Genomic DNA, 20,508 nt, shown 5'->3' on the forward strand with positions numbered 1-20,508 from the left:
TTTCTATAATCTATTTCATTTGTGTTCACTTTTATCTTTATTATTCCCTTTTTTCTTTTTGCTTTAGATTAGTTTGTCCTTCTTTTCCTAGTATCATAAGGTAGAAAGTTAGATTATTGTTTCAAGATCTTTTTTTTAATGTATTAGTTTACAGCTATATATTTCCTTCTGAGCACTAATTTAGTTCATCCCTAAGTTTTGCTATGTTGTGTTTTTGTTTTATTCATCTCAAAGTATTTTCTAATTTCTCTTGTGATTTATTATGTTTTCCATTGTTATTTAGGAGTGCATTGTTTAAATTCCACATATCTGTGAGTTTCCCAAATTTATGTTACTTCAGCCTGAAGAAATTCCTTCAGAATTTCTTATAAGGCTGATTTACTAACAACAAGTTTTCTCAGTTTTTGTTTATTTGGGAATGTCTTTATTTTACCTTCATGTATGAAATATACACTCCTGATATGTGTGTGTTGTTGTCCATAATGGTGTCCTGCATTTCTCTGAGGTTCTGTTGATCTTTTTCCATTCTTTCTTCTCTTTTTTCTTCAGTTTGTATAATTTCTATTGATCTATCTTAAAGTTCACTGTTTCTTTTTCCTGCCAATTCAGATACACTATCGATCCTCTCCAGTGAATTTTTCATTTCAGTTATTATGTTTTCATTAACTCCAGAATTTCCATTATTTCTTTTTTTTCTAATTTCCATTTCTTTATTGATATACTTTATTTGAGAAGACATTGTCATCATACCACCTTTTAATTCTTTAATCATGGTGTCCTTTGGCTTTTTGAATATATTTATAATAGCTGCTTTGAAGTCTTTGTTAAATCCTATATTTACTCACTCTGCTTCTGTTACCTGCTCTTTTGTCCTGTGTATGGGTCAGACTTCCATATTTCTTTACATATTTCCTATTTTTGGTTAGAAACTAGACACTTTAGATAATATATTGTAGCAACTCTGGATACTGGCTCCCCAACTCTCCTTGGGGTTTATTATTGCTACTTACTTGTTTATTTCTTAATGATTGACTGGATTATTTTAGTAAAGTCTATTTCCACTGTAGTGAGTTAAATTACAAATGTTGCTACAGAATTATGTCCAAGATAGACTTCTAGTAAAATTGTGAAAGTAGTGTGCATAGAGCACGTCCTCAATGATAAAATAGGTGGTACCTGTATGCCTGCATGTCACATAGTCAGTTTTGAAAACAACAACAACAACAACAACAAACTGGTAAACTAGCTGTCTCTGGAAGGAGGACTGAGAACGGATGGTTTATTATAAAGAAAAACTCATTTTCCTTCCATGCTATTTTTAATTATTTTTTTGCCTCATATACAGTTCCTCATATTTGACAAGGGTAGAACAACTGAGTTCTGTTTTGTTTTATTTTTGCAATTAGAAAAAAAAAACAAGCTCTCTCATATTAAATTCATCAATGTTTGTTTTAAATAGAAATTTAATTATTTATTTGGAAATTCTGATTAGGGATTAATGATTAATAAACATTAATATATCAAAGTGCATTATCTCAAATTTATTTGACATTTTAAAAAAACATACTGGTCTTAGACTAGTGTTTCATCTGGTAAAATCATTAATAAAATCAGAAGTTTTAGGAAAAAAGGTCTAATCCAGAACTGAAATGTCAGTCTGGAGGATATGCATGTGTTCGTTGAATGTTCCCCTTCCGGGGCGCCTGGGTTGCTCAGTTGGTTAAGCGACTGCCTTCGGCTCAGGTCATGATCCTGGAGTCCCGGGATCGAGTCCCGCATCGGGCTCCCTGCTCGGCGGGGAGTCTGCTTCTCCCTCTGACCCTCTTCCCTCTCGTGCTCTCTGTCTCTCATTCTCTCTCTCTCAAATAAATAAATAAAATCTTAAATTAAAAAAATGAATGTTCCCCTTCCTACTCTGTCATTGGCCTTGTTCCATGGCTATCAGGTCTTCCCCTTGTCTTCACTCCTAGACCTCGAGGGTCTCCCCTTACATGGCTACTTCTTCTTGCATAATGAGAGTTCCAAGATCATTCACAGGGTGCATTTATTTCTCCATAACTGCAGACAACTTCTTCCCAGACTTCATTGTCTGAGTCCCTCTCTCCATGAGGAGTTCATGCCTTCCGCCTTTGGAGTATGGCTCCTCTCCGATCAGGTTCACTGCAGCAAGATTAACCTGTCATTAAAAAAATATATAATTGTACTTCAGTTTTCTCCTGTTTCTTAAATGGATGCTGAACTTAGCTCCAAAGCCCCTTGCCAGAATGCAGCTGAAAAGCCTTTGGCAACAGAAAGCTGATTATTTGCAAAAGTGGGACTCCTAATTGGAAAATGTGATGGAATGAAAATAGTGAGTCTCCAGTAATCTCCTTCTAAAATGATAATGTGTTCCACTTAATGAATATTAATGTGTCATATTCATGAGCCTGGAAAATTTGAACCTGTGAGATAAGAATTTGTTCTACCTCAGAATCAACATGCTCACTCATTCACACTTTCCCATTCACATAGACAAGCTGCCATTCTTGATGGGACACCTCTCACAGAGAGCAATTAACATGTATGCAGACCTCTAATTGGTTGTGACATTTTTTTTATTTTTTTTCTCTTCCTGAGAATCGTTATGCATGCTTTCATACTCTTTACTCTGTTCTATTCTAAATGTTTAACAGCAAACGCCCATGTATTTTACCTCTCATTTAATTCCTCACTGCCCACAGGGAAGGTACAACATGTAAGGTGTGACTGCAGTTTGGAAGGACTGTTTGTTTTATGAAGAAATGAGAAAGAATCTATACATCTAAATGTGTGTTGTGTGTGTGTGTGTGTCAATATATCCTCGAGATGCTACTTATTCCAATAATGTAGTTATTACTAACTCTTTGTGGGAGCTCCTCTTTGGAGGACCAGGTCAGTTTTCTCAGTAAAACGTGCAGGTCTGTACTATGATGAGCTAGGTGGAGCCAAATGCAATGGATTTCATTTAAGACACAATTTTTGTATGGTAATCAAGGCTAGACCCCATCAGGACCCCAGCATAATTAGGGCCCATCTTTGAGATAATTCTACTCTTCAAAACTTGAGACTTGCTTTAAACACACACACACACACACACACACACACACACACACACACTCATAAAACCTTATTGAGACATAATTCATATACCACACAGTTCACCCATTTAAAGTGTACATTTCAGTTGTTTTTAGTTTATTCACAGAGTTACACAGCCAGTGTCATAGTGAATTTTAGAACATTTTTATCGGTCCAGAAAGACACACCATACCCATTAACAGTCACTCATCATTCTGAGGCAACCACTAATCAACTTTCTGCTTCTAGAGGTTTGCTTATTCTGGACATCCCATGTACATGGAACCATATGATCTGTGGTCCTTTGTGTCTGGCTTCCTTCACTTAAGCTTAATGTTTTCAGGGTTCATCCATGTTATAGCATGTATCAGTACTTCATTCCTTTTTTTAAAATTTTTTAAATTTTCTATAACTTGGGACTCTTTAAGAGAAATACCAGTTATTGTCAAAGAACTACCCATGTAGAATTTATTCTTCAATCAGCTGAACATATATAAATGAATACTTGTTAAATACAAAATATGTGCCCCAAGAACAAATATATTTTGTGGCATGGAAAAATTAGATTTTGCTCTACTGTTCTCTAGGAAGAATGGAATCAGATAGTGGGGATCTTTTATTTTATTTTAAGGCAACTTGTGTGTAATGGCTATTTTTTTCAGAGCAGAAATGTCTGCTCTGTACAAGAAATGAGAAAATGCAGTAGAGAGGAGAAGTTTCTGAAGGATGGAAAAAGCTAAGCACTGCCTGATGGAAGGAGGTTCCCAGGCACATGAGAGACCCAGCAACAGTAAAAGAGAAGAAATTGGGAAAGAAGAGATAAGTCAAGGGAGATGATTTATTCAAAGGTAAAAAGCTTGTCTTGTGTCCCCCCAAAATTTATATTTTGAAGCCCTAACCCCTAATATGATGGGATTTAGAGATGGGACCTTTGAGAGATAAAAGTAGATGAAGTCACGAAGGTGGGGTTCTTATGATAGGATTAGTGCCCTTCTGAAAATAGGAAGAGATACCAGAGTGCTCTCACCCCATGAGACCACGGAGAGAAAGCCACTATCTGGGGTTCTCACCAGGAATTGAGTTGGCTGGTACCTTGATCTTGGGCTTCTCAGCCTGTGGAATGGTGAACAATAAATGTCTCTTGTTTAAGCCACCCAAGCTATGGTATTTTCTTATAGTACTCCAACCGGACAAATACATAGGTATTTAAAAAATTCCATACTGTGCTCTTTATGAAATCCTTAATGAAAACTCCGTTTCATTTTGTGTAAATGGGGGAAGTGCTCAAGGCTATTTGGAGGGCTTTGTGTGAGGACCACAGGAGAGTCCCTCCCAGGACAGAGTTCTATTTCTGTGCAGGGCCCAGGGTAATATCTGACCAGATGGAGTTGTATGCTTCCTGTGCCTCCTCCAACTTCCAGCATCCTCCCCTGGAGCCCCTCACAGCTTGTTGCCAGCCAAGTGAATCACTTCCTTCCTTATCAGTGCTGATGTGTTAACTTTGGGGAAATCTCAGTGCAGGGATCCCCTAGCCAAATCTTAAGAAACACCACGGTTGGCAAAATCGCAACTGATAAAATCAGTTTCATAGCAAATATGGGATTAGGGGAAAACAATATAAGTGGCATTGAATGTATGCATGAGTGTGAAAAATAAATAAAATTTGTAGAACGCATCCATACCCCAGAACAAAGCAAATTTCTTTTCATTGTGACTCTGCTTGGGTAGGTAAATGCTCCCCTGGTCATAGTCTTCAGTGTCTGGGGGACACTGCTGTTGGGCACTGAGGGACTGAGACAGACCACGACTTTGCAAACCAATCCTCATGTGCCTGAAACTCAACATCCTTTCAACCTGCATTCTCTCTGGGTTCACTCTGTCCTTGTATTGAGAAACAGCATGGGGCAGTGGTGAGATTACTTTCAGTCCTACTTGAGGCCTGGCCCAATGACACTGACCATACAAAACCCTCCTTTCTCGTTGAGGGGATCACAGAAACACCAACCCCCAAGATTGGCATGGCACATTCTGGGTTGTGACTGTGACCTTTGACTCTTCTATAATTACCCATCCTTAGACAGTGCCCTGTTGGGAATTGAGAACAGGACCTGAGAAACTTTGAGCTCTTAGAGTCATAATAGCCCAGAATTAACACAGTACAAGGGTAAACGAACAACTACCTGATGTAAGCAGTGATCTGTAAGATTATAGGTAGTTCTAATTTTCTTCTACTTTTGCTATAATAAATAACAATGTAGTTGGTGGAGAAGAATGGAGAAGGTATGTTCAGGGCTGTAAATATTTTTAACCTTTACGGGAGGAGAAATCTAAAAGTAGAAAGAAAATGAGGTATCACATACACACACCACAGAGAAATGACCGTTGAAATTAATTTAGGAGCACAGGAATAATATTATTCTACAGTTTTAATATTTTCTTTATACATGTATTCATGTACTCCTTTTTCTAAAAACACGAAAAATAAACTTAGCATACATCATATTTTTAGTGCCATCCTCCATTCTCTCTTTCCCTTCTTCATTCTGCACCTCAGTCAACCCCCTGCCTTGTACACTCTGCCAACGCTGGTTAGAAACATAATAGGCGCTCTTTAATAGTTTTCTCTGTGTTTAAAATGTCTTAATCATATACGTGTAAAGAGTTTTCTTTGTTTTTGCTCCCATTTTTAAAATAGATCACCTTGTACTCACTTTTCTGCATCTTTTTTCCCCTCCAATAATATATCAGAAAAAAAAATCCAAGTCAATTGAACTAAGTCTAATTCATTTTTCATTTTTAAAAAAATTTTTTTAAAAGGCTTTATTTATTTATTTGACAGAGAGACACAGCGAGAGCAGGGACACAAGCAGGGGGAGTCGGAGAGGGAGAAGCAGGCTTCCTGCCGAGCAGGGAGCCTGATGTGGGACTCGATCCCAGGACCCTGGGATCATGACCTGAGCAGAAGGCAGACGCTTAACGACTGAGCCACCCAGGCACCCTAATTCATCGTTTTTAAATGCTACACGTACCTGAATGGTGTGGACAGACAGTAATCAACCATTCTCCTCTGCTTTTCTTGTTTATTTTCTCCTCTTACTAGTATCCAGTGAGAGCTTGTACCTGAAATTTGCATTTTCCTGGCAACCAATGAGTTTACACATCTTTTCATAAGTTTGTTGGCTGCTGTTTGAGTTTGCTCTTCAGTAAAATTGTTACGAATAGTCATGGTTGTTTAACTCTTTTGTGTCATTTAGAGGGGCTCATTGCTTCTTCCCCCTAATCTAATATTTGCCTATTTACTTTATGTGTGGTATGATTGATCATTTAAAATTTATCCATTTTTAGATAGGCAAATGCATCTTGTTTTTTCTTTTATAGCTTTAGGGTTTCTAGGGTGTGTTAGAAAATGTTTCCTGCTTCTGGATTATACATACTTCAAGATTGTCTCTGAGAGTTTTATTACTTCATATTCTACATTTCAGGCTTTAATCCATCTGGAAAACATTTTCATATTTTGTGTAAAATCAAGGTCCAATTTTATTTTCTTCCAGATGGGTAACCAGTTCGCCAGCACCATTTATTAAAAAGTCTGTTCCTTTCCAACTGAACTGAAATACCAACTGAGTTCTCATATGGACCGGGATGTATTCCTGGATTTTCTATTCTTCTCCCTTACTCCCATCATCTCTTCCGGCCAATGCCATATTGATTCGATCACAGTGTTTTTAGACGTCTTCATCTTGGCATGGCCAGTACCCCTCTCCATCCTTCCTTCCCATTAAAAAAAAAAATTTAGCTATTATATGAAAGTTATTTTTCCATGTAAACCTTAGAAGAATTTTACACCATCATTAATAAAGATTCTCCTGGTCTCTAACTGAAATGTTAGTATATTTGCTAATTTAGAAAGATTTTATATTTTGTGATCTTAAGTCTTCTATCCAAAGGGATGGCATATCTTTCCATTTGTTTAGATATTGTTTGATCTTTCAGGAGATTAAATAGCTTTATCCACTCCAGCCAATCCATTTCTATGACATGTTTCCTACCTCTTTTAAAATTTATTTTTGCTTTTATAACTGAATTTTTGTTTTCCTGTTTCTATGTATCGTTGCCTACTGCTAACTTGCAAATCTTATCATAAATTCTATTTTTTCAGTCTTTTGGGATTTCTGAGCAAGAAATGGGATCATTATAAAGTAGTTTTAGTTCTTTCTTTTCAGCGTTCATGTATTGAGTTAAGGTAATGTTAAATTATAATTGTGATAACAGATAATATCCCAGTCTGATTTTTAAATTTCAGTTTAAATAACAAATATTAACCATTTAGGAGAATATTTTCTGCTGTGTTTCATATTTTATACTTTATTTGTTTCTTTTTTTCATTGTTCATTTAATATTTTATTTAAAAGAATGCTAAATTTTGGGACGCTTGGCTGGCTCAGTCAGTAAGGTCTGTGACTCTTGATCTCAGGGTCATGAGTTCAAGCTCCATGTTGGGCAGGGAGCCTACTTAAAATAAAATAAAAATTTAAAAAAAGTCCCCCCCAAATTGCTAAATTTTATCAAGCATCACGTCAGCATTGATCTATTTGCACATTTTGTTCTTTATGTTCTTGACATAATATATTATGCAGATAGATTTCCTGATATTAACCATTCTGGTTTCCTGAAATAAACCTTACTTGGTCATAATGTAGTATTCTTTTAATAACTTTGCAGAATCAACTTTCTAATATCCTATTTGAATTGAGATTGTACAGTATTTTTCCTTCCTGTGGCATCTTTATTGTATTTTGTTATTAAAGTTAAACTGTCCACATAAATGAATTGGATAAATGTCCATCTTTTTATCAATCGGTGGCTTAAATAACATTGGGATTACCTATTATTTAAAGCTTAGATAAATTTTGCTGGAAACTCACCTAATCCTGGTGCCTTTTATTATCCTTTCTATGATAATTAGCCTGTTCACATTTTCCATTTCTTAATGGGTCAGTTTTGGCAATTAATACACTGCTGGGAAGTCAGCTGTTTCATTCAGGTTTTAAGTTTATTGCCAGAGAGTTGCATGGTTGACAAAATGTTAATGGAAAATGTAGAAAACTAATTTCATTCATAATGTTATATAACGTAAATAGGTAAAATTGGATATGTACATGGTCATGTCCTGGATGATATAAATGAGAAAAAAAATGATTGGATTTGGGATAGGCTGTTGGGTAATTATTTTCCCTATGGGTTTCTGCTATTTTAATAAAATATCAGCAATATTATGAAAAAGATGAAGCAATGTAGGTACCAGATTTGTGCACGCATGGACTCAGGTGCTGGGTCTGCCAGGAGATCACTGGGTGAAGTGAACCCATTCCTGGGATTTGCCTGGCCTCAGTGTCCTCATTTGTAACATGGGGATAATAACAGGACCCATCCTCCTGAGGATCAAATGACTCAGTGTCTGTGTGAAAAGAGCTCAGCACCATGTCTGATATGTTATTCGCTCCAACTTCCCGTTAGTTATTGTCATCAAAAAAGCAGATTCTGAGAGAACGTTGTGGCTGCAATGTGGCTTTCATCACGATTGATACCCCTTACGACCCCATGTAACCTGTCCAGCCTAAAGGTATGAGACAGCCAAAATGAGTAGTTTTGTGGTATAACTGCTTTGTTAGGATTAAACTTATAGGCTGGTGAGTCAAGAGTTCAGTGGAATTTGAGTTGATATGCAGATGGGAGAAAGGCCTCCAGGCAGAGGTGTCAGAATGACAGAGAGCACTAAGAGAGAGAATAAAACAGGCCCAGCGAGGAAAAGCTGGAGGAATTTCGGGAGAGGCCACAGAGAGTCATTGACAGGGATGCCAACAGTTTTAAGGTTGTCAGAGTTTAAATCTTGTTTCTACCAACTACTAGCTGTGTCTTTGAGACTTAGGGTTTTCACGTTTTAAATGGGGCTAATAATAGCCCTTGCCTCATAAGTTAATTTGAGAATTAAACCAGATGATGCATGAAAAGTGCTTGACACATAGTAGGCACTCCAAATATATATATATATATATATATATATATATATATATATATATATATATAAAATATTGAGAGGTGGTTGAAGCAACAAAATAAATGAAACCTCTTGGGTAAAAAACGTGGGGTGGGGTAGTGTAAGTTCCAAGATGGCTTCATGAACTATACATGTAGTCAGCAGGAGATGAGAGATAGGAATTCTTAAGTGGCCTGATGCCTAAAAGAGAAAGACAATGGAGAAAACAGTATATTGCATGTTCCCTATCTCCTCCTTAAACTTATAACCAGATTTAGAAGGCATCCATGTTGGTCAGGGGCATGGTATTCAAAGTCCAATTGGATTTTCTGGGTGTTAGTAGTTATAACAATTTAGATAATAAAAAAGTGGCTATGGGTGTGCAGATATGCATTTAGGAATGACCTTTTGGGGGAAAGTAGAGGGTCTCATCTGGAGATGGTTACACCAGTGTAGTGCGGAGGCAAGCAGAATTAATAAGAATAGATATTGGGGAAAGCCTAGGTTGGAGGAAAAATGTGAGATAAGATGATTGACATACATCATGAAAATTTTAAAGTTCAGAAGTTTGACTGTAGTTTTTTAAAAAATATTATTTGTTCTCAAAGTTGTTGTTTTGTCATCTTTTAAGCAGGATATGTTCAATCAAGGGATCTGATCTTTATGGGAAGAGAGAGGGGATTTGCTAGACTGAGAGTCTAAGGGAAAAATCTAGAGCTACGGAATAGGGTTCTTTCCCTTGGATGTGAGAAGAAGACATCAATGTGGTCACGATTGCTAAAATATTCCATATACATGTGATTTGCCCAGTTTGCTTGAAGTTTATACCCTGATGTTCCTTTTGCGGCAGTAAAATAGCCTGAACACTTTAGAGGCATGGCCAAGCATTCTTTGCTGGAATAGATCAGGTAGCAAGGAAAGGGAATCATAAGGAAAAGACAAGGGAAGAGCCCCTAGTGCATTGTCTTTGGATCAGAACTTCTGCTTTCTGGAAGAGAAGGCAGAAAGATATCAAAAGAAGAGCAAAACTCAACTATTTCATCATCAGGGCGATGTTTTTAACATAGATGATGTCTCTGAATTCATAGTCGAAGAGAGGGTTATGTCAAGGGGATTGGAAGAAGAATGGGAAAAAGATCCAGAAAAATGAGCTGGAAATGAGAATATGAACAAAGAGGTATCATTTATCAACTGCCAAATAGGCAAAGATTTAAAAAGAATAATAGTACCTAGTGTTACCCGGGATAAATGGAGAATGGAACTCTGATTTACGCATTACGGGTGGGGATATTCATCAGCACAACCTTGCTGGACTAGAATTTGGTAATGTGTACAGAAAGACTTAAAATTGTGCAAACTTTCAAAGCCATTGTTTTAGTTAGGATTAGTTCAGCTGTATCTGATAGAAAACCAAATTCAAAAGTGACTCAAATAAGATAAAAAGTGTACTTCTTTCTGGAAGTGAGCAGTCCAGGGCTGATAACAGCACTTCATAGAAGGTACCATGAACCCAGAAGAAAGCTTGAATCTTGTTGCTTGACCAGCCTGGGGAAAAGCTTCTTTTCACGTCCTTGGAGGCTCTTTTAGCCCCAGCCATCCTATCAGCCCTCTGACAGAAGGAAGACAAAAAGAAAACTTTGCTTTTAAGTGATACTTTGCAGAAGTCACATGTTATACTTCCATTTAGGTCCCAATACCTAGAGTTTCTGGCTGAAAAAGTGGCTGGAAAATGTAGCTTTTATTGTTGCCATCTATGTGCTCACTGAAACTTCAGGGTTCAAATACTAAAAAAAGGCAGGAAACAACCACTGGGAATGGTTTAGGAGTAGTCTCTGACCTATTCCATTTTGAATTTATCTAAGGAATTAATCAGAAAAATATTATGTATATTATATATATGTATATATGTATATTATATTATATATAAAAAATATATGTATGTTATATGTATGTATATACAGCTAATATTGGGAAATTCTGAAATCATCTAAGACCTCCAGCAGGGAAATGGTTCAACAAATATAAAACATATGCATATAGATGCTCTGAAGCCATTAACATGGTATATAAAAATGAATTTCCTAACCTGAAAAACAATTGTGATGCATTACCAATTGAGAAAAATGGTGTACAAAATCGTGTGGTATGGCTGGTATCATCCAAATCTGTAAGAAGAAGTATAAGAAATAAAAGCCAGAATGGATATACATTACATGTTAATCTCTATTGTCAATTGGCGGAAGTATTGGCAATTTCAGTTTTATGCTTTCTACTTCTTTGTATTTTCCTAGTTTCTCTCCAATGAGTGTAAATATGTCCTCAAATTAAGAAAAATCTCCAGCTGGGGTTTTGCAGCTCCTTTGCACAACCGCAGACCCTCACTTCTTTGAAATCCTGTTATTTCTCAAACTATCACAGTGATCTGTTGATTCTCCCACTTTTGACATTTTTTACACCAATCCTTCCTAAGCAAAGCTAGCACATTAATTTCCCAATAAAACAACTCTTATCATTCTGTTTCTCTGATAGCCTTAAGTACTCTGCAATTGCTTCTTGGGTTATAATAAATAAAAATTCCTTTCCTTCAACTTCAGAGTTCTTTCCTAGACGTTCCAAACCTGCTTTGCTCATCTGTCCTGCCAGATGTGCTATCTGCTGGTCCCAAAGGGGTCCAGCACCCTCCTGTTCTATGCCGATACTCAAGTGTTAACTATGTCAAAAATGCCCATCTGCCTCTATCTTTGGATGTTGAAATCCATCTTCCATAATCTTTAAGGTTCTTCTTAGATGCTATCTCCTCGCTGAAGCAATTCCAATAGATGTGATCTCCACTAACTTTTTAAAATAGCAATGCCTATCTTCTGTCTTATATAATAGCTATTTTGGGCTTGCCTTCTCCCTTTTGTTAGAATCTTGCAAATTCCCTTAAGCCCAGGTCTCCATACTATTCATCTGTGCATCTCCCCATTATGCCTATTGCAGAACTTAAGTACAATAGGCACTCAGTCAGTATTCATTGAACTAAGTTTAATTGAATAAAAATTTACATGTGGTGATAAGGAGGTTGCCATTGCCACAGGGAAGGGAGAGAGGGAGAACAGAGAGGTAAAATGATGTTGAGAGGATGTTTCAGAACTGTGAAAGAAAGAGGCAGTGTGAAATGAAGTTAAGTTTCGGAAGGATAAAATATCACTGAATTTTAATTAAATGAAAAGCATTAGATGTAGGAAAATTTTGTTTTAAAAGCAGTAACAAAAGTTTTTCATTATTATGCATGAAGTTCTCCCCAAAATTGACATTTGGTCTTATCTTGAATACTTTTAGGCACAAGGAACTTATTACCTCACATGGTAGTTTATTTCTTTAGAAGATAACTCTAATTGATAGAAATGTCTGTGTATTGAGACAAAGTAAGTAATTAGGTTTGTTCATTTTTTTTTCCATTTCACCTCAAATCCTCCTTCTCTGTGAAAGCCCATCATAGATTTGATTAAGACCATCATGTGCTCTCCAAAGTGTTTCTTCTCTTAGACTAGGCTCCTTGGTTTTATTCCCTCACTTCTCATCCCTCCTTCCAAGGTGCTCCCTAAGGAGCCTATCTTTGCCAGAGGATAATATTCTGCCACTGATATCATTAGATCTGATGGCATATGTGGCCCATCTTTAACATACAGATCACCTGGTAGCATATCACCACTTTTCTCACTCTCCCCAAAAATACATAAACAGTTTTTCAATTCTATGAAATGTGAAGGCAAGCATCGTTAATGAATAGCTATTTGTATTGACTATTGCATCTGATTGTCAACACAAATTCCTAACTCTTCCCTTCCAACCAGATTGCCACTCCCAAACTACTTTCTTTAGAAAATGTGGAAGCACCAATCATAGCTGTAAGAAGGAGAAAGTCCAGAAGAGGTGGGTGAATCTAAAGTTGTCCCATGGCTGCCTCAGAGGCACAGATGTGTGAAATCAATGGGAAGTGCTTGCAAAATGAATCAATCCTTAAGTGATTTCAAACTCTGCCTTATGATTTTTTGTTAATCACATCTCATCCAGGAAGCTACAGTGTCAGAAGTTTGGAAATTGGAAATGGACCATAGTTGAGGTCACAACTCTCTAGGGGAGAACGACAACTTGCATTTTGTGATTTACTCTCAGGTCACGATAAACACTAAACTCTTGTTTGTATCTGTCTATGAAATACATATCAGACATACAGGAAGCAGGAAGTGAATGAATGAATGAATGAATGAATGAATGAATTGTATACAGCACACAGTTTATGAAACCATGTGAAGAATCTTTTCAGAGACAAGAGAAGTTATCTTTTTTTTTTTAAAGATTTTATTTATTTATTTGAGAGAGAGAATGAGAGACAGAGAGCACGAGACGGAAGAGGGTCAGAGGGAGAAGCAGACTCCCTGCCGAGCAGGGAGCCCGATGCGGGACTCGATCCCGGGACTCCAGGATCATGACCTGAGCAGAAGGCAGTGGCTTAACCAACTGAGCCACCCAGGCGCCCAAGAGAAGTTATCTTAATTGTGGAGGGATGGTGGGTGTCACTTAAAGAGGAATAAAAGCCACAAGAGAAAGTTGCTACAAAGGTCAGAAACCTAATGAATACTGTTTCCTTCTCTACCAGTTGAAGACACATTATTTGACAACTAAACATATTTAGAACTGAAAGGGCATCAAGTACCTCTTTTATGGGTGAGGGAAGAAACTAGAAGTCAAGAATCCTGTACAAGGTCAGCCCCTAGTTAGTTGCAGAATTGGGATGAAAACTCAGGTGTCCTGACTTCTAATTCAGCAGTCTTTCTGCCACAGAAAGGGAAATATATTTGTTTTCTTTTTGGCTTACAATGTCAAGCATAATACAGTGACAAGGATAAACCCTAAGGAGGCAGAAAAGGGAAACCACAGAGAGCAACATGGCACCACTGTCGTAGAGGACTCAAGAGAGAGGCAGGAAAAGATAACCCAGACATCAGAGGTCCCAGTATGCTGCTTGCAGAATAGGGACACCAATAACTTCAACAAATAGAATAAAAACCAAAAACGAGTTAGGTTCTTGAGGGTTTTATTAGACTGATGCAGAAGAAAGAAGAGTTACAAATATATTATTTTCATCTCAATACTGGCTCCCTAATTTCAATAGTATTAATTTCATTGATTGATTTGACACCATTTGAGTAACTAAGGGAAATGAAAGGATAATCCCCAGTCCTCAAAGGAAACAGAGCAGCTGCTCCTGATGGTATCAAGCCAGGCTCATTCACTGCTGTTTGTAACCCTTGAAAAAGGCTCCACTGGGCCAAACTCTGTGGATTAGTTGGTATCTTTCTATCTTCTTAAAAATATTAATGGATGATTCTAACAGCTTGTCTCAGGGGCTAATGACATACAGCCAAAGACAAAGTTCCTTGGCTCCTTTTGAGTTGTTTGGCTTTCTTTAGATTGCAACATTGATCAGGACAAGGGCCAGGGGACTCCTCTTTTCCTCAACCCACCACACTTCTGCAAAGCCATTGCCAGGGCCAAGGTCAGGACTTGGGAAGGGATGTTGCTAACATCTGTTGAGGGTGATGGTCTGTGCTGATGTTTTGTATTATTTTTTCTTCCTCTTTAGGACTTGGCTATGCCTATAAATAAAGAAAGGAAGAAATCTTCTTTCTCTATTACATTATTCCAAAATGGAACTAATTAGACCATTTGGGAAAGTGGCATGTAGTTCAGGGAAACAGACATCCTGGATTTCCTAGGACAGTGCTGATTCCAAATATACATTCTTAATGTTTCTGTAAACGTGTGACATATGCTGAAAATGTAATGTTCAGAGGTCCCAACTATATCTTCTCTGCTGACTTTTGTACAAAACATGGTGTTTGTGTGTGTGTATGTATGTGTGCATGTGTGTGTGCTTTTTGGTTTGAGAAATTGAATGCTCTATGTACTGGCCTGTGTGGCAGTGCTACACAAAGTGTGGTGCCCAGACCAGTAGCCGCAGCACTAGGGAGCTTGCTAGAAATGCCATTCTCCAGTCCCATTCCTGGAATCTGTGTTTGAACAGGCTCTCCAGGTGATTCTTTTGCATGATACAGATTGAGAAGCACTCCTGTAAGGTATAGTTTTCATAATTATCAATTTTTGATACGGTCTACGTGCAAACTAAGTCTTTTGATGTAGCATGGGAGTCTTGGAGCCAATATGACTCCAAAAATTCAATTCAGAATTTATGAGACCATTTGAGATGATGAAGACAGACTTTCTCAACAGCCCTGCTTCTCCAGCAAAAGGGTACTTATGAAGTCCTGTGATGACCTTTATAGCTCATACACCATGGTGAATCTATACACTATCTTCTTCTGTGAAAGCATGGGCACCGGGAAGAGGTGCCCACTTGGTGAAGATTGGTTAATAGCCTTTCTGGAAGGGTTAATGACTCTTGTAGCTCTTACTACTTGACAATAGAGTGCTGGCAAGCGTGAGGCCCTGGCCTGCCACCTTATTCTTTTTGCTTCCTAAAGGCAATACAGTTGACCCTTGAACAACATAGGTTTTACGTGGGTGGGCTCACTGACACAGATTTTTTTCCCCATAAATTCAATAGTCTTGTAAATGTATTTTCTCATCCTTATGACTCTCTTAATAACATAGTCCTTTCTCTAGCTTACTTTATTGTAAGGATACAGTATATAATACATATACAAAATATGTGTTAATTGACTATATTATCAAGGTTCTTGGTCAAAGGTGGGTTTTTAGTAGTTAAAGTTAGGGGGAGTCAAAGTTTCACGTGAATATTTGACTATGTGGGGTGTTGGCACTCCTAGCCCCCATGTTGTTCATCTGTAATTCTCCTCAAGTGGTCTATTCATGGACAAGACATGGGCATCTGTTTCTGTTGCAATTAGTGAAAGTGATATGTGATGGGACCCGTACCAAATATTTTATTTGGATTATGAAGACTTTGCAATGTGTTCCTGACACATAGAAGGGATCACAGTATCTCAGGCATGCCAAGGGGGGCATGCCAAGACTAATAAGATTCTCTACTGTATGTTGTTGATATATTTTTTTCCAATTCTTACAACAAACCACTGAAGTGGGTATTGTTATTTTCATTTTAAAGATTTAGAAACTAAGACTCAAGGGAAGTGTTATTTGTCAAATGTCACACATTTGTCAAATGTCACAAATAAAGCTAGTCTGTGATGGAGCCACCAAGTGGACCCTGTTTCTATGGTCTTTCCCTGACATCACACCTCTGATATGCTGCAGGTTTGAGCCTAGGAGTGAAGGATTCTCTGGAATTTACCAGCAGCCTCAGTGTATTCTGGGGAGGAATGGATAACAAGCCAAAGAAGGGAATGAGTACTCAACTATCATCTACTCAGAGAGGCTTTCTCTGGCTAGTCTCTCTAAAATAGGAACTACTTTATCTTTCACCATCACCCAGTCCTGCTTTGTTTTTCATACCACAACCTGACATAATACACATTTGTTTGTCATGTCTCCCATTGGAACATAAGAACGAAGATTATGTCCGTTTGGTTACATCTATACAACCAGGACCTAGACCAATATTTGATTCACAGGTAGGTAGGTAGTTATTGAGAGACTGACTATATCAACAGACAATGGCCACATCCTATATGAAGAGAGAACTCTGGCTCAGGACCTGTAATAACCTGTCCAGGAAACCTGTCCCTTTTCTTCAGTAAGCAGCCCAGGAGGCCAGCCTGCTTGCTAGGGGTCAGACTTGCTGGAGGCCAGATGGCTTTCTCTAGTGACAATCCAGGAGGCTAAGTCACTTCTGTAAAGATCAACCTAAAACAGCCTGGAATTAATTAAGACCTGCCAGCTCCCCTAATTTTTGTCCCCACTTCCAACTTAAGACCAACCAGAGAAAGCCAAATATGCACCCATAACCAATCACACAGGATGCCCCACTTCTAGTCACACACACTCCCCCGCCCCGCCGTATGCCAGCACAGCCTCCAATGAGGGCACAGCTGAAGCCTTCTTCTTTTTCCACTAGAAAGCTTCCCTACTCCTCTGCCTGCCTTTGAATCTCTGTCAAAACACAAGTGACAGTGGCTGACTCCCTTGCAACAGAAAAGCTCAGAAATAGTTTTTGCTTTTCCCATTTGGTTGGTCTTTGCTTATTTTCACATCAATAATAGATGTTGAAGAATGAAGGAACAGGTATAACAAGAATTGGGAAGACCAAGCAGAGAAGCTTATGAAGTCTGTAAGAAGAAGAAAGTTTAATGAAATATACTGTTTATACAACAGACATATTCTGTGTGTGTGTGTGTGTGTGTGTGTGTGTGTGTGTGTGTGTGTGTGTGTAGAGAAAGAGAGAGAGACTGAGAGAGAGGGGCAGTAAAGAAAGAAAAGCAAAGGGAAGATACTGAAGTGAGACTCACAGAGTGGCCCTGAGGGACATTAAGAAACAATTTTTGTGTTGAATCCCTGGAGAGAAGATAATTACCAAATTTTTCCCCCAAGAAAAATTTCAAAAAGTAAGCCCAGAATGAGAGTATAAGAATCAACAAGTGATTTGGCATTACCTTGTTGGGTGTAGCTGAGGGGTCAAAATTCCCAACGTTTCACTGGCCTAAGATCAATAAATTTAAAGATACAGGGACTCAAGAAAATAGCCCCTGAATATTATCAACCCCCATAAAGGTGGAAGCAACATTTATGATTAGGTCAAAGTTTGGCCATCAGCCTTCGACAAGGCTGGCCAGAAATTGGTCCAGGTGTCCCAGGAGAGCATCCCATTGTTTGGATCTGGAGTCTAAGTTAACTGAAAGAGAGGTTACCTGAAATTTGTGTATCATTACTGACATCTTTTTTTCATGCCTTGGGCTATAAATTTATCTTAGAGGCTCACGTCTCATCAAGCTCTGTTTTTCCGGCTTGTCCAGTTCACAGAGGCCTGTGTGCCGGTAATTTTGTATGCATGCCTGCCGATGTCCAGGACACATCTTGGTGTTGGGTCAGGCAGTACACAAGGGTATTCTTGACCTTTTTATGCATAATATGCATGCCCTGGTCTTGACAGAATGTGATTAAGATGGAGAAATTAAAGGGCAAAAGTGAGATCCAGTTATTTTCAAAGCAACTGTAATATACCAGATCAATAACTTGCAGCTTGTTTTTACACCAATCTTTATGTTTTTTGACAGATTCCCCACTGCATTAAGTGCTATGTCTTTCCGTGTTATCTAGGCACCCTCCGACAGGTCAGCTGGTTTCACTGGGATTATTTCATACTGGGTTGAAGCGTAATGGTTCATTCTGGGCATGCTGAAAGGCAGGATTTGTAACAGTGTGTGAGCCCTGTGATTCACTGGCGAGATTGTGATGATGAATTACTTGCCTGAGGGGCAGACACAAAATGCTATGAGATAAACCAAGGCCATTATCCAGGCATTCTTTGGTGTGTTTGGATCGTTTTCAGCTGTGGATGCTGCTTTTTTTTTTTTTTTTTTTTTTTGTCAAAGTTGGGATGGAAAGAAGTCTCTTGCTGGTCAAATGCTGGAGGCACAAAGATGGAGCATGTTTTCCTTCTAAAATTATGAGGCAGAAACCAATCTCCTGACATTACCTGGTCACCTTCAGGCACCTGACAGTAATTCACTGAAGCTACCATGAGAAAAATGCTTTGAATATGTACCATTTAACACTGAGTAACATTATTATTAATAGATTTACTGATCCTGTCCTTACAAGGAGAATTCCAGAATTGTCCGTTGGTAGATCATTTCTATGTCTCAGAACTATGGAAAGCCAGCTTGTTTTTCCTTCTATCTCATCTCAGTCACTCCCTCTCTGTCTTGTCTTCTTCTTCTTTAACAACAGCAGGAAAGCAATATCCATGCTTCCTCTTACCCTGTATCTGCAGAATATCCAAAGGCTCAAGTGGTTCTATATTAATCAAGGTAAACTAATCCTCTCTGTGGCCACAGATAAATCCCACAGTCTCAGTGGCTTAACGCAGGAAAGGTTAATTTCTTGCCACAAGCAAAGTTCATTATATATCAGGTGACCTTCCTCCATCTTGGAGTGATGCCATTTTGAACCTGTGGTCTCCAAGACCTTCACAGCAATGAGGGAGGGCTGAAGGTATGAGTTAGAGGGGGTCATTTGGGAGGTCCTTGGCACTCACCCATATCCCACTGGCCAATTGCATTTCCCTACCCGGAAATGGAGCGGAACAGTTTGATATGTGGTGGGTCGTTTGATGAGCATGAGCAGTTTTTGCCATATTTCTTTCAATCCTCTCATTTCTAGGCAAATACTCTAATTTATTTGTTTGTTTGTTTTTGAATCTCTATTGCCTGTGTTTTTCCCCACCCTCTAGCATTTTATTTCTCTCAGTTTACTCAGTCGCCTAGGACCTCAGAAGAAAATTTTCATCAATTTGAAGGAGGGGTTTGTACTACCGGTGATCCCTGGATCCATATCAAGACCCAAAGTAAATGTTGTCCCAATTACCTAAGCGGATGGCAGACCTTGTTCATTTCCAATTTCAACTTCACTGGAAACCATATAGGCTTTTCCAATTGAGTTTTTTTTTTTTCTCCTTAATCTCATGAAATCACCCAAAATGTTTGCATACACAATCCACATTTCTGTCTCATTCTTTTTGTTTGGTGTAGACACCCCACCTGGGCCTCATGCACTGATGTCCAGTGAAGAGGATTTTCTCAGTGAGCCCCATTCTTACCAAGTAGTCTAGAACAGGACTAGCTTAACTTTCTACTCATTTTATTTTATTATTTTCCCTTTTCAATAAAGTGTGTGCCCTCTGGGATTAATTCACATTAGGAGGTAAGAATCATGTTAAACACATCCATTAAAATGCATATGAAATGAAACAGCAGAAGATTAAAAAAGCCTGTATTTTAAAATACCAAATACATGGCCATTTTGCAAGGAAAAGCAAACAGTTAATAGAGCACAGCAGCTGTGCAAGGACTAGGAGGTGGCCTTCTGTCCCTCTGTCACCTCCTGAGAACCCCCTTGCATGAGCTCCCACCATTCTTCTCCCTTGTTAAGGAGAAGACTGACAAAACTGAAGCCTATGTGCAAAATGATTTTAAAATTAGTTGAAGCTCTTGTGACTAGAACACCACGTTCCTAGCTAACCATGTGAAAAATGCCTGAGTGAGATTGTGCAGAGTTCCCTCCATCCTCAAAGGAGCCCATCTTAAGCAGGAACTCTCTCCTCTTGGGTCTGAGGGACCTGGGGCCCCCTTGACCCACCAACTTTGACACTTTGGTTTTCAAGAATATTGCTGTGCTTCCAGGGTGGAACTTCTCCATGAATGAGGCCTCCTGGAGCATGAGGCACTGCA

Source organism: Eumetopias jubatus, unplaced genomic scaffold (assembly GCF_037043125.1).
Source record: "Eumetopias jubatus isolate StellerSeaLion01/CBP00866 unplaced genomic scaffold, mEumJub1_p1.0 scaffold_7, whole genome shotgun sequence".
In the NCBI taxonomy this organism is placed as follows: Eukaryota; Metazoa; Chordata; class Mammalia; order Carnivora; family Otariidae; genus Eumetopias; species Eumetopias jubatus.